Raw genomic sequence first — 12,472 nt, forward strand, 5'->3', positions numbered from 1 at the left:
CTTTGCAAGTGTGTATACTAAAGAGGCCTTGACAATTTTTCCTGACCTTGGAGAAACGTTAATATTTGTGACTTAAGAGTCACTCCATTGGCAGTAGAAAAAAGTTGCATGCCTATCAGGGATGCAATAGTATCACACATGACAACAAACAATCTGTATGCAGACTGTCAACATGGTTTTAGAAAGAGAAGATCGTGTACAACACAGCTCTTAGAAGTAATTGAAGATCTCACAAAATGATAGATATGGGTAAACCTGTAGACATAATTTATTTAGACTTTAGAAAGGCATCTGACTCGGTACCACATCAAAAACTTGATTAAAATTAGCTTCATATGGTATTACTGGAAGTATACTGAACTGGACAGAAAACTTCTTGTCAGAAAGAACACAGGTAGTTAGAATTGGAGAAAAAATTTCAACGAATGAAAATGTTGTTAGTGGTATACCACAAGGTAGCATACTTGGCCCAGTGCTATTTACAATATACATAAATGACCTTCCTGAAAGTATAGAAAGCAAATGCAAAATATTTGCTGATGATACTAAAATTTATGGCAAAGCACAAAATAATACTACACTACAAAAGGACTTTATAAGTTACAAGACTGGATTGATAGATGGAATCTACATTTTAACGTATCAAAGTGTAAAGGTAATGCACATGGGAAGAAAAAATCCAGAAAACAAATACCATATGACAATAGAAGACACCACACAGGACATTGAAAAATGTCAAAGTGAGAAAGACCTTGGCATAATTTTTGATAATAAACTATCTTTTGACATACATATACAGAATATAATAAATAAAGCCAACCAGATGATAGGGATAATTAAGAGAACATTTACCTATTTAGATAAAGATATATTTCTTAAACTGTATAAAGCATTAGTTAGATCACAAGTGGAATATGGTAATATTGTGTGGCACCCATACCTCAAGAGACAATCTATAGCTACAGAAAGGGTACAAAGAAGAGCAACGAAGATATTAAAAGAATGCAAATCTATGAGCTATCAACAGAGACTTATATACTTAAATCTGCATTCATTAAAGGGAAGAAGACTAAGAGGGGATTTAATCAAAATGTTAAATTGCTATAATGAAGTCAATGTGAATAATGTTTTTAGAATGTCAGATTATGAGAATACAAGAAATCCAATGATGAAAATTTGTAAAGAGCACTGTAATACTAACCAAAGGAAAAAATCATTAGCTAATAGAACTGCACATATATGGAATGCACTACCATTGGAAACTAAACTTGCACAAAATACTAATGTGTTCAAAAATCTCCTTGACATGAACATCAATTTAAAAGAAAAATTTACTGACTCTGAGTGATTTACAGAACATGTAAAAGAAAACATATATGTATCCCACAAATAAAGGACCGATATTTAAGGGGACATAAAAAAGGCCGTGAAGCCTAGGCAGTCAAATGCCAGTCCCTACACTACAACTACTACTACTACTGGTACGACAAGACAAGACAAATTCTTTAATATCGAGGATAACTGATAGATAAACACTGGCGCGCTTTTTTTCATCCAGTCCCCGCCCTGAAACAGGGTCTACACTACACAAAACTTCATTATATGTGTCATTGCATGCACTACACAATGCTACATAAAGTCATAGAATGCGACTGAATACTATACTACATAATGGCATAAGTATGGTAAAAATAACACACACACACATACACACACACACACACACACACACACACAGAGGCACAAGCATGGTATCAATAATCAACATAAAAAAACAACAACAAAAAAAACAAACCCGAAACGAGTAAACAAACTTGCACGTCCGCGATTGTAAGCGTTGTCGATGCTTTCAGAGCTATGAGTTCGCTGATGTCTTGTAGATTGCAACAACGCCTCGCATGATCGAAGATTTGAAAAATGATGTGGGAAGTGAAATTCTTCCGATTCTCTAAAGTGGAAAGAAATGAAAACACGCAGAAGTCACATTTGAGATGGCGTGCGTGATAGATCAGGACACTGTCAGGGAGGAATTTAACGGGATTTACATATCTCCTCTGTGTTTGTGTGTTCCACGGTTTTTGTGTGAGAGTCTTGGTGGCCGATGAGTACTGTTTGCAGGAATGTCCATGTTTTACGAGTGTACTGATGTCACGAATGTCATTTTCTGTTTGATTCTCAAGGAGACGTAACTGAATTTAAACCAATAACACCCTGCCATCAATTTTGATTACTTTAATTAACTTGAGACGTTGCACTGCGATCCGGCAAATCCATGTATATGACACACCACATCTGCTAGTCGGCGGACTCTTGAACAGCTGCAAAACTGCTTGACATGATTTTTGTTCAGTACTATTTGTTTACCTGTCAACTGTGTGTGTGTGTGTGTGTGTGTGTGTGTGTGTGTGTGTGTGTGTGTGTGTGTGTGTGCGTGCGTGCGTGTGCGTGTGTGTGTGAATTTTGAACTGATTTTCTGATCAAATATATCTCTCTATATATATTTATCAGTTTGATTTCTTAAAAACAAAAAAAATCCAGTAATCAAAAATGTTTTATATCTTTATTATTATTATTATTATCATTATTATTCCATAATAGAATGAATAGTAATTTGTTAAATCAGTTCTGTCAACATGCAGGCAGTTTAACAATAACTCTAAATATGATTAAATCAGATGAGTATTCCTCTCTGTCTGACTTGTCTCTTTAATTGTATCTCAATGCAGACAGCAAAAAATAAACCACAAACTAAACACTGAAAAAGAATACCCCCCACCCCACCCCCTCCGAACACATACAGATGTAAACAATTTGAATTATTTTTTTTAAAGACATACGTCGCCATGGTGTGAGACACATACAGTTTGTAATTTTCAAAAATATTTATTCCATTTTAACCATGAGAGTTACGTGGCAACCATGCTGATGAAAAAAAACATGCAACACACACATGCACACACAAGTGGACAGAAATCATGCAAGTAATATGCAAGCAACATGAAGTAAGGAATGAAGAAGTGGAACAAGAGCATGAGGCCCATGATGCTGAACCAGAAGTGGAAAAAAGATGTGTATCAGCAGCTTATGCTCTTGAGGATGCAAGAACTGACTGCCAGAACATTCAGAAATAGATGGGATGAGGGAAGAAGTTAGCAGGCATATATGAAAACAGAAACTTGAGAGAACAATTATTGAAGAAAGAAATTAGCTGAGTGTTGTATGGTCAAATTGTAATGAACTGACGACAAACATTATTTGCGTAATCATGAAGCACATGTTGTATTGAACAAAACAAAAACCATGCCTTTAGACATGTTCTCATAAGGAGTGAAATAATAGCACAATTTATGTTTGATCCAGTAAAAGGCATCAAGACCACTGCTAATAGTAACAGACATTAACATACTGACAGAGCTAGACTGAGAGAGTCTAAAATAGAATACTATTTATTATGTTACCAGTTGCAGTGAATGAATAACTGTGGATGGTTCAGTATAATGTTAAAATGGTCCTTTTTAAATACCTTTGTGAAAATATGTTAGACTGTGTCATAAATGCAAACAGTATATATATATATATATATATATATGTGTGTGTGTGTGTGTGTGTGTGTGTGTGTGTGTGTGTGAGAGAGAGAGAGAGAGAGAGAGGCTGAATCTGTCAGACTGCTAGATCAAGCAGATAAAAGTAAACAGATCAATTCCATAAGGGCAAAGTAATAGATACAATCTTAAATGAATCACACTGCAGATGAACAGACAGGTGACAGTATGAGGCCAGCAGGATTACAAACATAACTCATTCTGTCAAGTTTCGGGGAATCATCCAGGTAAAGTTTTTTGGGAATCATCCAGTAAGATGGTACTCACGTGAATGGCCTTTTCCTCGAGCTTTACAACTGCTTCAGTAGTAGTTCCCCACAAGCGGTTCAGATCTAAGCCAACCCAGCCATGTAGTGACAGTGGGCATCATTATTGTCTGATTTATCCATTATACTGCACATGGCAAAAGTGGTTTCTCATTTAGCCTTTAGGAGTGCATAACTTGCCTGCGCGTGCACACACACACACAGAAAACACACAAATACATAAGATTAATCAGTTTCTATTCTCATCATCATCATTGATTTAATCACAGACAGAATGATTTTAATGTCCATGCTATTATAAGGCATGTACGTTTGTGATGACATGGAACAATGACAGCTGACAATTGCAACGCACACGCACACACACACAAACTGACTGGCACAGTAATAGATATGCTAGCACATGCTTACATGTGTACATGTGACTGAGTACATAAAAACAAAGAGCAAAATTATTTTTCAATGCAGGATTTTCCTCCCTTTCTGCCATGGCTATTTACTGAAATTACTTTTGAATTAGACAAATAAAAACAAAACAAACAACAACAAAATACCAATACTGATTTATTAATTTACATGATTTAGATCAAACTAAGTCAGCCAAGTACAATCCCCACCAGTGATCATGTAAGTCTTAATGGCAGCACACAAAGAAACTTAGAGGGAGTCTCAGAGACAATGGTTGCTGAAGGGACAAGTGTTGTTCGGAGAAGACTGAGACAGGAGTGAGAAATCTGGTTTGATTCTTAGTAGTCTTACGTTTGCCCTGACTGTGTTATCGTAGATCTTGTACCCAGCTATCGGTGTAGTGCATGTGCGCTTCTAGACTTTCAGTGAAGCACTTGAACTGCTCAAATGTACAAGTGCTCACGCCAAACACAGGATCGCGATGGAATACGACTCATTCTCATCTCTGTTCCTTTGAATCGCATCAGGATCAAAACCAATGACGCGCTCGATCTGGCCACTGTGTCCAACTAACTTACCTTATATTGTCCTTTGCTCTGAGTTCTTCCATAATGAAATAATAAGTTCGACTGACACGAGAGACAAAACGAAAGGACTGACCGGAAACGCTGACCTTTTACCATCGTATTACCATCATGGCGGACATCCCTCCACTTTCTTAGGAACCATGACGCTAGGTCATCGCTCGTTCCCTATTGGACATGTTCAGGTCTGCTTGGACCTACTCTCACAGCCTTGGTGTCAGCCCGCAGTTTCTCGCAATCCCACGCTTTCTCGTGGGAACCGGCGCCCACGAACAGTTCTATTGGAGTTTAACGACCTATTGGCGCCTCAGTACACTCTTAAGATTAACGCCCACGAACTCATGAACATAACTATTTATAGGTAGGTCTGGCCGCTATGTAATACTGTGTAACTATGGCTGATGGATCGTATTTTTTATAATTTTTCACTTCGCCTTCACAAGCGCGATACTGCGGCATACATCGAGCTGAAAGATACATCAGAAAATAAAACCGCCTTTGTTCTTTCCTGTTAATGTTTCTTTGTGTGTGTGTGTGTGTGTGTGTGTGCAAGACAGTGCGAATGAAACTGCTCGCCCTAAGTGGAGTGTCCTTCGCTCTTCAAATCGCAGCGCGGAAAACAAGTTTGCCGACGTCTGCTTTCAAGCTCTGAGACGGTCGGTGACAAAAATAGGTCACGGACATTGCTCCTTACAACCAATCGACTTAAGAGACCTATCAAATAAAAGATCACGTTCTCTACTTTACGTTGGCTAAGTTTCCAGTTGATATATTTTACTCTTACAAAAAAGGTGGCTTAAAATTTACCTATTTTTCTTCACTGACGCTCTACAGTGCTTCCAGACTATATAAATCTTCTAGTCAAACCCACCACTGAAAAATTCATTCTTTCGTCTTTAAAATGCTTTATGAATTGACCCGAAAGCTTTTAAGGAGCAGCGTCCGTTTAACGACAAAATGGAGACCTTGTATTTTTATACCACTGATCAACCATGCAGTTATAGGTGCCAGAATAATCGGGTCCATGTCATTGCGTCGACAGCTCATTGCGTCGACAGCAAACAAATAATAAAGAACGGGGGGAAAAAACTAGTGCACATACGATGCAAGGTTTACGCGTTAAAAGTGTGTGTGTGTGTGCGTCTCTCTCTGTCTCTGTCTGTCTGTCTCTGTCTGTCTCTCTCTCCCTCCCTCCCTCTCCCCCCTCTCTCTCTCCTCTCTTTCGTGTGTACGTCTGTGTGTGTGTGTGTGTGTGTGTATGTGACCGTGCCGATATTGTAATTGTATTCTGAAAAATGTTTTACCGATCCTAAAATGTGTATGAGCTGTCGACGCAATGAGCTGTCGACGCAATGAGCTGATGAGCTGTCGACGCAATGAGCTGTCGACTTTACGAGTACCTCCCGAATAATCAAGTTTGATTGTGGGCCCTCAACACTGAAGAAGAACCAGATTTATTTTTAGATCTAAGGTTCAGTTTCAATACCCGTCTTTGTCAGTGGAAGTCTTGTCGCATAGCTCAACGTAGTTGAGGTTTTGATTCAAATACAGGAGGGGGGTGGGCGGGAATGGAAACTGACCAACTTTACATTACTTATTAGTAAGTATTCAGTTGAATGATAGGCAAACGCCTCTAAAAGCTACAAGCGCTGAATCATTCCTTTGGCCAAGGCTCTCGACGCCATCTTGTCAGGTTTACGCTGTCTCGTCTATTCACTTTTTTTTTCAATTGATTTTTTTGCTGTTTTTTGTTTCTTTGTTTGTATTATGAGTGACTGAAATAGTACTTTTCAATGTGTATATTAAGTGATTCAACGAATCGGAGCCTACTTCTTGTTTTTGACATCACTTTTTGTGTTTATTGGATGTGTGTAGATGGTGAACGTGTGTAATGTTTCAATGCCCCCAAGGGGCACACGAAATAAACTCCTTGCCTTGCCTTGTCTAACACTTATTTTTGTTGTTGTTGTTTTTGCTATTAAGAGTGTTCATTTGGCCTTATTTTATTGCATGCGGCTTGATTTTTTATTGTATTCTTACCTTTTGTGTACTCTATTCGACTCTGCCCGCTCGAATCGTACTTTTTATCTCAGTACCTCTCAGTCGATCCTGTCTGTCCTTTCTCTTTCGGGCCTCGGTACGTCACCTTACGACGGCAGAAACCATGACGCTTGGATCGAGACTCGACAAGAGACTCTCCCAGACCCGGAGCTCATGGTTGTTCCCGATCGGGACCCACGGTGGCCGCGATGCGTCTTTTGATGCGGATCGCGGAGGACACTCGTCCCATTAAAACGGTCATGCTGGGGGAGGCCTCAAGACCTCCCTTTGATTTGGCCAGGATTTTTCCCTTCATGGAGGTCAAGGCGCCAGTGATCCTTGGGGTGGGGTCACAGGATGGCTGGCGCCCACGGGTGTTTTCCCCCATTCTACTCGTACTGAAGCGCACTTCGTCTCGAGGTTCAGTCACACATCATCCTCACCATTTAAATTACCAATTCAGTACAAAGTCTTAATTCCTCAGCTATCGTTTTCAGTCATACTAGTAGTATCTTTTAGCCCGTCTTTCCGTGTGTCTTTCGAATCCAATCATATATGTTTTCCAAGCAAGTGCTAGTAATTACATATTACAAACTTATATTCCATTATTACAGCGTTACGAAGAATCAAACCAAATCAAATTATGGTGCTTTGAGCCTCGCTGACCACTAAGGCCATCTGAAGGCAATCGCCATGTTAAACTGACGTTAAAAAGTCTCACTGGAAATCATTCTAATAATTATACAAAGATTAGGTAAAATCAAGTGTAAGCAAAATAATATTCTTTTCTCCCTGTCACAATAGATGACATTATGAACACTTTGACAAAAAGGAATCTTACTGCCAAGTTGAGAAACAGTATGATAACATAACACTGAGGTGGGTTTTTTTTTTTCCCAAAGACCAAAAAGCAAAGCGACCACCAAATGCACATATTTTTCTGTCACATTTATTGAGAATGTTCCTTCTTTTCACACTTGTTCACATGTTCATCTGTTTGTCTCGGCATCCTTTCACACGTGTAACGTTGCACCGGCTGAAAATAGCTTCTCAATATCAGTGAAGACACTTGGAACGGCATGAAAATCAGTATTACTGGTATTTTAAAACGAGTCAAAGAAGGAAAACAAACGAATCAACCAGCCAACCAACCAAACAGAAAAAAAAAAGAAACATACACTCTCACACATTAAAAAATAAAATACCGTGCCATCTCTATCTTCAGTAACCTCACCATCATTATCATGATCGTCATTGTCATCCCCGTCTTTCTCTCATTTTCCTTTAAAATTTTTGTGTTGCAACACTATTCACTTCTGCTCATGAGTTGAGTTGGTAGAACTGAGTTGAGCACAGTTGGGTACAGTAGAGTAAAACCATGCTGGGTAGAGCTGAGTAGAGTACAGCTGAGCAGAATACAGCAGAGCTGTGTTGCGCACAACAGAGCTGAGTTGAGCACAGTTGACAAAACTGAGTTGCGTTGAGCACAGTTTGCTAGCGTTGAGAAGAGTTGAACACAGTTGAGTTGTGCAGACCCGAGTTGAGGCCTCAGTGAGTCTACTCAACAGTGCTTAACTCGGCTCATCTGTACTTAACTCAATTACTTTACTTACTTACTTTACTTTACTGTGTCAGCGGTGTAGGTCCCTGTAGACCTGTACGCTGGTCTGGGTATTTACCACACTGCATGCATGGTTGGAGGCTAAGGGCAGTTATTCCTGGCATTTCGGGTGATAGACGGATGGTTCGTTTCTCCAGTGGTTGTCTAGCCTGTTCTTAAAAGTATTGACTGTTTGTGCAGTGACTACCTCATCTGGGAGACTGTTCCATGTTGAAATGATTCTGTTTGAGAAGTAGTTTGCCCTAAGGTTGAGTCTACTGCATGTCTTCTTCAGTTTGAGTGAATGCCCTCTGAGTTGTCTCTGCTGATTGTCTGCTTTTGTCAGGGGTGGCCTATCAGTCTTGTACATTTTGTGAATGTATTTGAAGCCTTCAATCATGTCCCCCCGCAATCTTCTGTGTTCCAGTGTGGGCAGTTTGAGGGTTCTCAGTCTCTCTGGGTAGGGCTTGTCTTTGAGCTTGGCCAGTAGCTTGGTTGCTCGTCTCTGAACGTCCTCTATCTCGCTGCAGAGGCCTTTCTGGTGTGGCTGCCAGACAGCGTGACCATATTCTAGGATTGGTCTGACCAATTGTAATTAATCATAATCTATACTATCCAACTCTACTCAACTGTGCTCAACTCAACTCTTGAGCAGAGTATAATAGTATAAAGACTTGAGAAATACATACACCTGAGAGGCACATAGACCTGGAAAGCATAAATTTAACCTGCCTAAAAATTAAACCAATTAGTGGGGCAACGAACTAATAAAAAATAATTAAACGAATCTACACCGCATGTAGGTGCAGTGTTCTATAACTTGATGATACAAATGAGTCAATTTGATAAATGATTTTGATAATAAAAATTTGTGAATGCTTTATACCTTGTGCTCATAATTTGATGATCATAAAATGGATTTTAAAACCACGCAAAAATTGTGTCAGTTACCAATCAGTAACACTTAATAACTGAATAGCATGATGAATGGAGATTACTGAGATCATTCCCCACTCATCGTATGAGTGCTGAAAAGAATGATCTAAATCACCTTGTAATGAACAGACAACCACTGTGAAGAAGAACAGGAGACGGGCGTAAAATTACCTTCACCCCGTTTCTTCCCCGGCCGGAAGTTCCTATTTGCAACACACAAATCTATAAGTTATAACAAATCGCAACTTCCTGTAACAAAACAGACTCGGAAACGGGGGGGAAGGTGTCTCATAGAAATCTAACGAAGCAACATAATATCAACTGATAATGACATTGAGCCCGGTTTCCTAGAAGCAAAAAGCCAGAATAAGCACCTCACACCGCTACTACTTAGCTTATAGATCTAGATATATCAGTAGATCTATGTGAATACAGATCATGTCAGCAAACTCATGCGACAAAAACTTGTCCGTTGATTCGACGTCCGAGGACTTTGACCATTCCCTGCCATTACCAATGGAAAATCATGCATTCTACTTTTTGCGTCAAAGATCAGAATTTAGTTCCCATTTGGTCGGCTGTTCAATTTCGCCACCGAGTCTATCGACAACTAAATTCATTGCTTCATCATCTAAGAGAGAGAGAGAAAAAAATCACAGAACACGCGAAAATCGGATGATTGCAGTGACGGATGAAAATATACATGCGGAGACTTGCATAGGTCACACTGGTTAAGATGGGGTATGTATATATATATACATACATATACACACACAATGTATCTACATATAGATACATACATACATAATATTGCCCTCTCTCTCACCCCATTCGCTTGTTTTGCAGCTGAGGATATGATTATCGGAAGAGCATTGCATTCCATGTGGTGCAGTGGAGACTCAGTGAGTGGACAGGTAGCAGTCCTCTTTAGTGCTCTGCAGAACATGTTGAATTAATGGATTATATGGATACCTTTGTAACGCCTATCTTGTTATCAGTTGAAGACCAAGCACTAAGCGCATTACAAACATGGCGTCATTTGCTCAACAGGCGTCCTACGTGCATAGAGCCGACTGACGGCTGCCATTGGGCACTCATCATTCGATTCCTGTTCTAATCAATCAAATTTCATGCACACACACATATAGGAATACATACACCCCCCCCGCCCGCCATGTAGGCAGCCATACGCCGTTTTCAGGGGTGTGCTTGCTGGGTATGTTTGTTTCCATAACCCACCGAATGCCGACATGGATTACAGGATCTGTAACCTGCGCATTTGATCTTCCGCGTGGGTATACACATGAAGGGTGTTCAGGCACTTTTAGCAGGTCGATCAGCACTCCAGAACAGAAATATTCAGGCACTATAAGCAGGCCGATCAGAACTCCAGGATAACAGAACAATCTCCACCCTTTACCCACCAGGCGACGTTACCGAGATTTGAACCCAGGACCCTCAGTTTTAAAGTCAAACGTTTTAACCACTCAGCTATTGCATCTTCCCTTTCAATGATCTTGTCCAAATTTGTGTGGTGCTCCTTACAAGTACATAAAATTGTTGTTCATTAAATAGCCAATAAGCACTCACACTCTCCCTCTACTTGTGTTCTAAATATATCAGACTGCCTGGTTCACAACTGGTTTAAAATGAGCAGGAGTCAGCAAAGCCATGCCAGCAACCTAACATGGTTAGCCAGTTAGCATTAGGTTGAATGTTACAACATGCGTACATGCATATCTGTTTTTTGTATAGATGCACACAGATGAACTGAAGGAGTGAATGCTTTCAGTCCCAGTACTTAACCCTGTCCTCAAAGCACAAGCAGATAACAACCCACTCGCTTTATACGATCACTTATTTGTCAAGTGTTGATAAGTCACATTTAGTTGTGATTAATTTACATTGGCAGATCACTTATTCAGATTCATGTAGCGAACGTGTTGTTAGTCAAATGTATTTTATATAACATTCATGTTTAGTGTGCAGGGGAAACAATTTTAAAATGATTATGAAATTCTGCAGTTTCATTCCATATTCGAACGTTGTTTTTTTGTATGCACATTGTAATTTTGTCACACAATTGTTCCATTTGGATTTTTGCATAAATGATGGCACAGATTGCATTTAAATCTGTTCCGACATTTGACTTTGCTTCTCATCATGACTTTTGAGTCTGCATGTGCCAATTTATAATATATATCTGCCTTAGAGACCTCTCATCCAAGATTCAATTCTGTGTTTGTGGGCTGCAACTATACCATTCAGTTGTACACAGCATGTATGAGTGACCTTTTCACTTGATGTTCCAGCTCGTCTGCCCCAAACCCTGTGTTGACAAACTTCAAAACTCAGCAGCATGACTCACTCTCAAAGCTAAGAAATGTCAACACATCACTCCCCTACTCACTTCCCTTTACTGGCTCCCCATTCAAGCATGAATACAATACAAACTCAGTCCTTTGTCACAATTTCTCACTGATTCTTGTCCTATCTTTCGGATCTACTTTTTGTCTGTTCACCGTCCAGACAACTTTGTCCTTCAAATGACAAATGCACACTGTCTGTACCAAAGACTCGTACAAAAACTTACTGTGAATGTTCCTTTTCTTTTGTTGTACCTGAGCAGTGGAATTCACTACCTCACACCTCTGGTACACCCGCATTCAAGAGAGCACTCTCATTTCCAAACTGCACTTTTGCTCGCTGAACAAAAAAAGCTTGCTGTGATCTCATTGCCGGATGTGCTTTGTGTTGATTTGTATGTGTTTGTGATGATTTTTTGGTGTTGTGATGCTGGCTCCTTGGTGTTTTTTGACTACGATGAATGATATGCCTTGTTTTACTGTGATTCGTGCCTATGTGATTTGAGACTTATGGTGCCTGCATTGATTTACATATTTCTATGTCACTTAGTTGTAAATATGTATATTTTACTTTTATCCATTGTCATGTGAGGTTGTGTTGACTTTGTACATATTTTAACAAAAAATTTTTTGTTCACCAGACTGTGCAAAGAAAGAAAAAAACCCAACA

Source organism: Babylonia areolata, chromosome 27, assembly GCF_041734735.1.
Source record: "Babylonia areolata isolate BAREFJ2019XMU chromosome 27, ASM4173473v1, whole genome shotgun sequence".
Classification (NCBI taxonomy): Eukaryota; Metazoa; Mollusca; class Gastropoda; order Neogastropoda; family Buccinidae; genus Babylonia; species Babylonia areolata.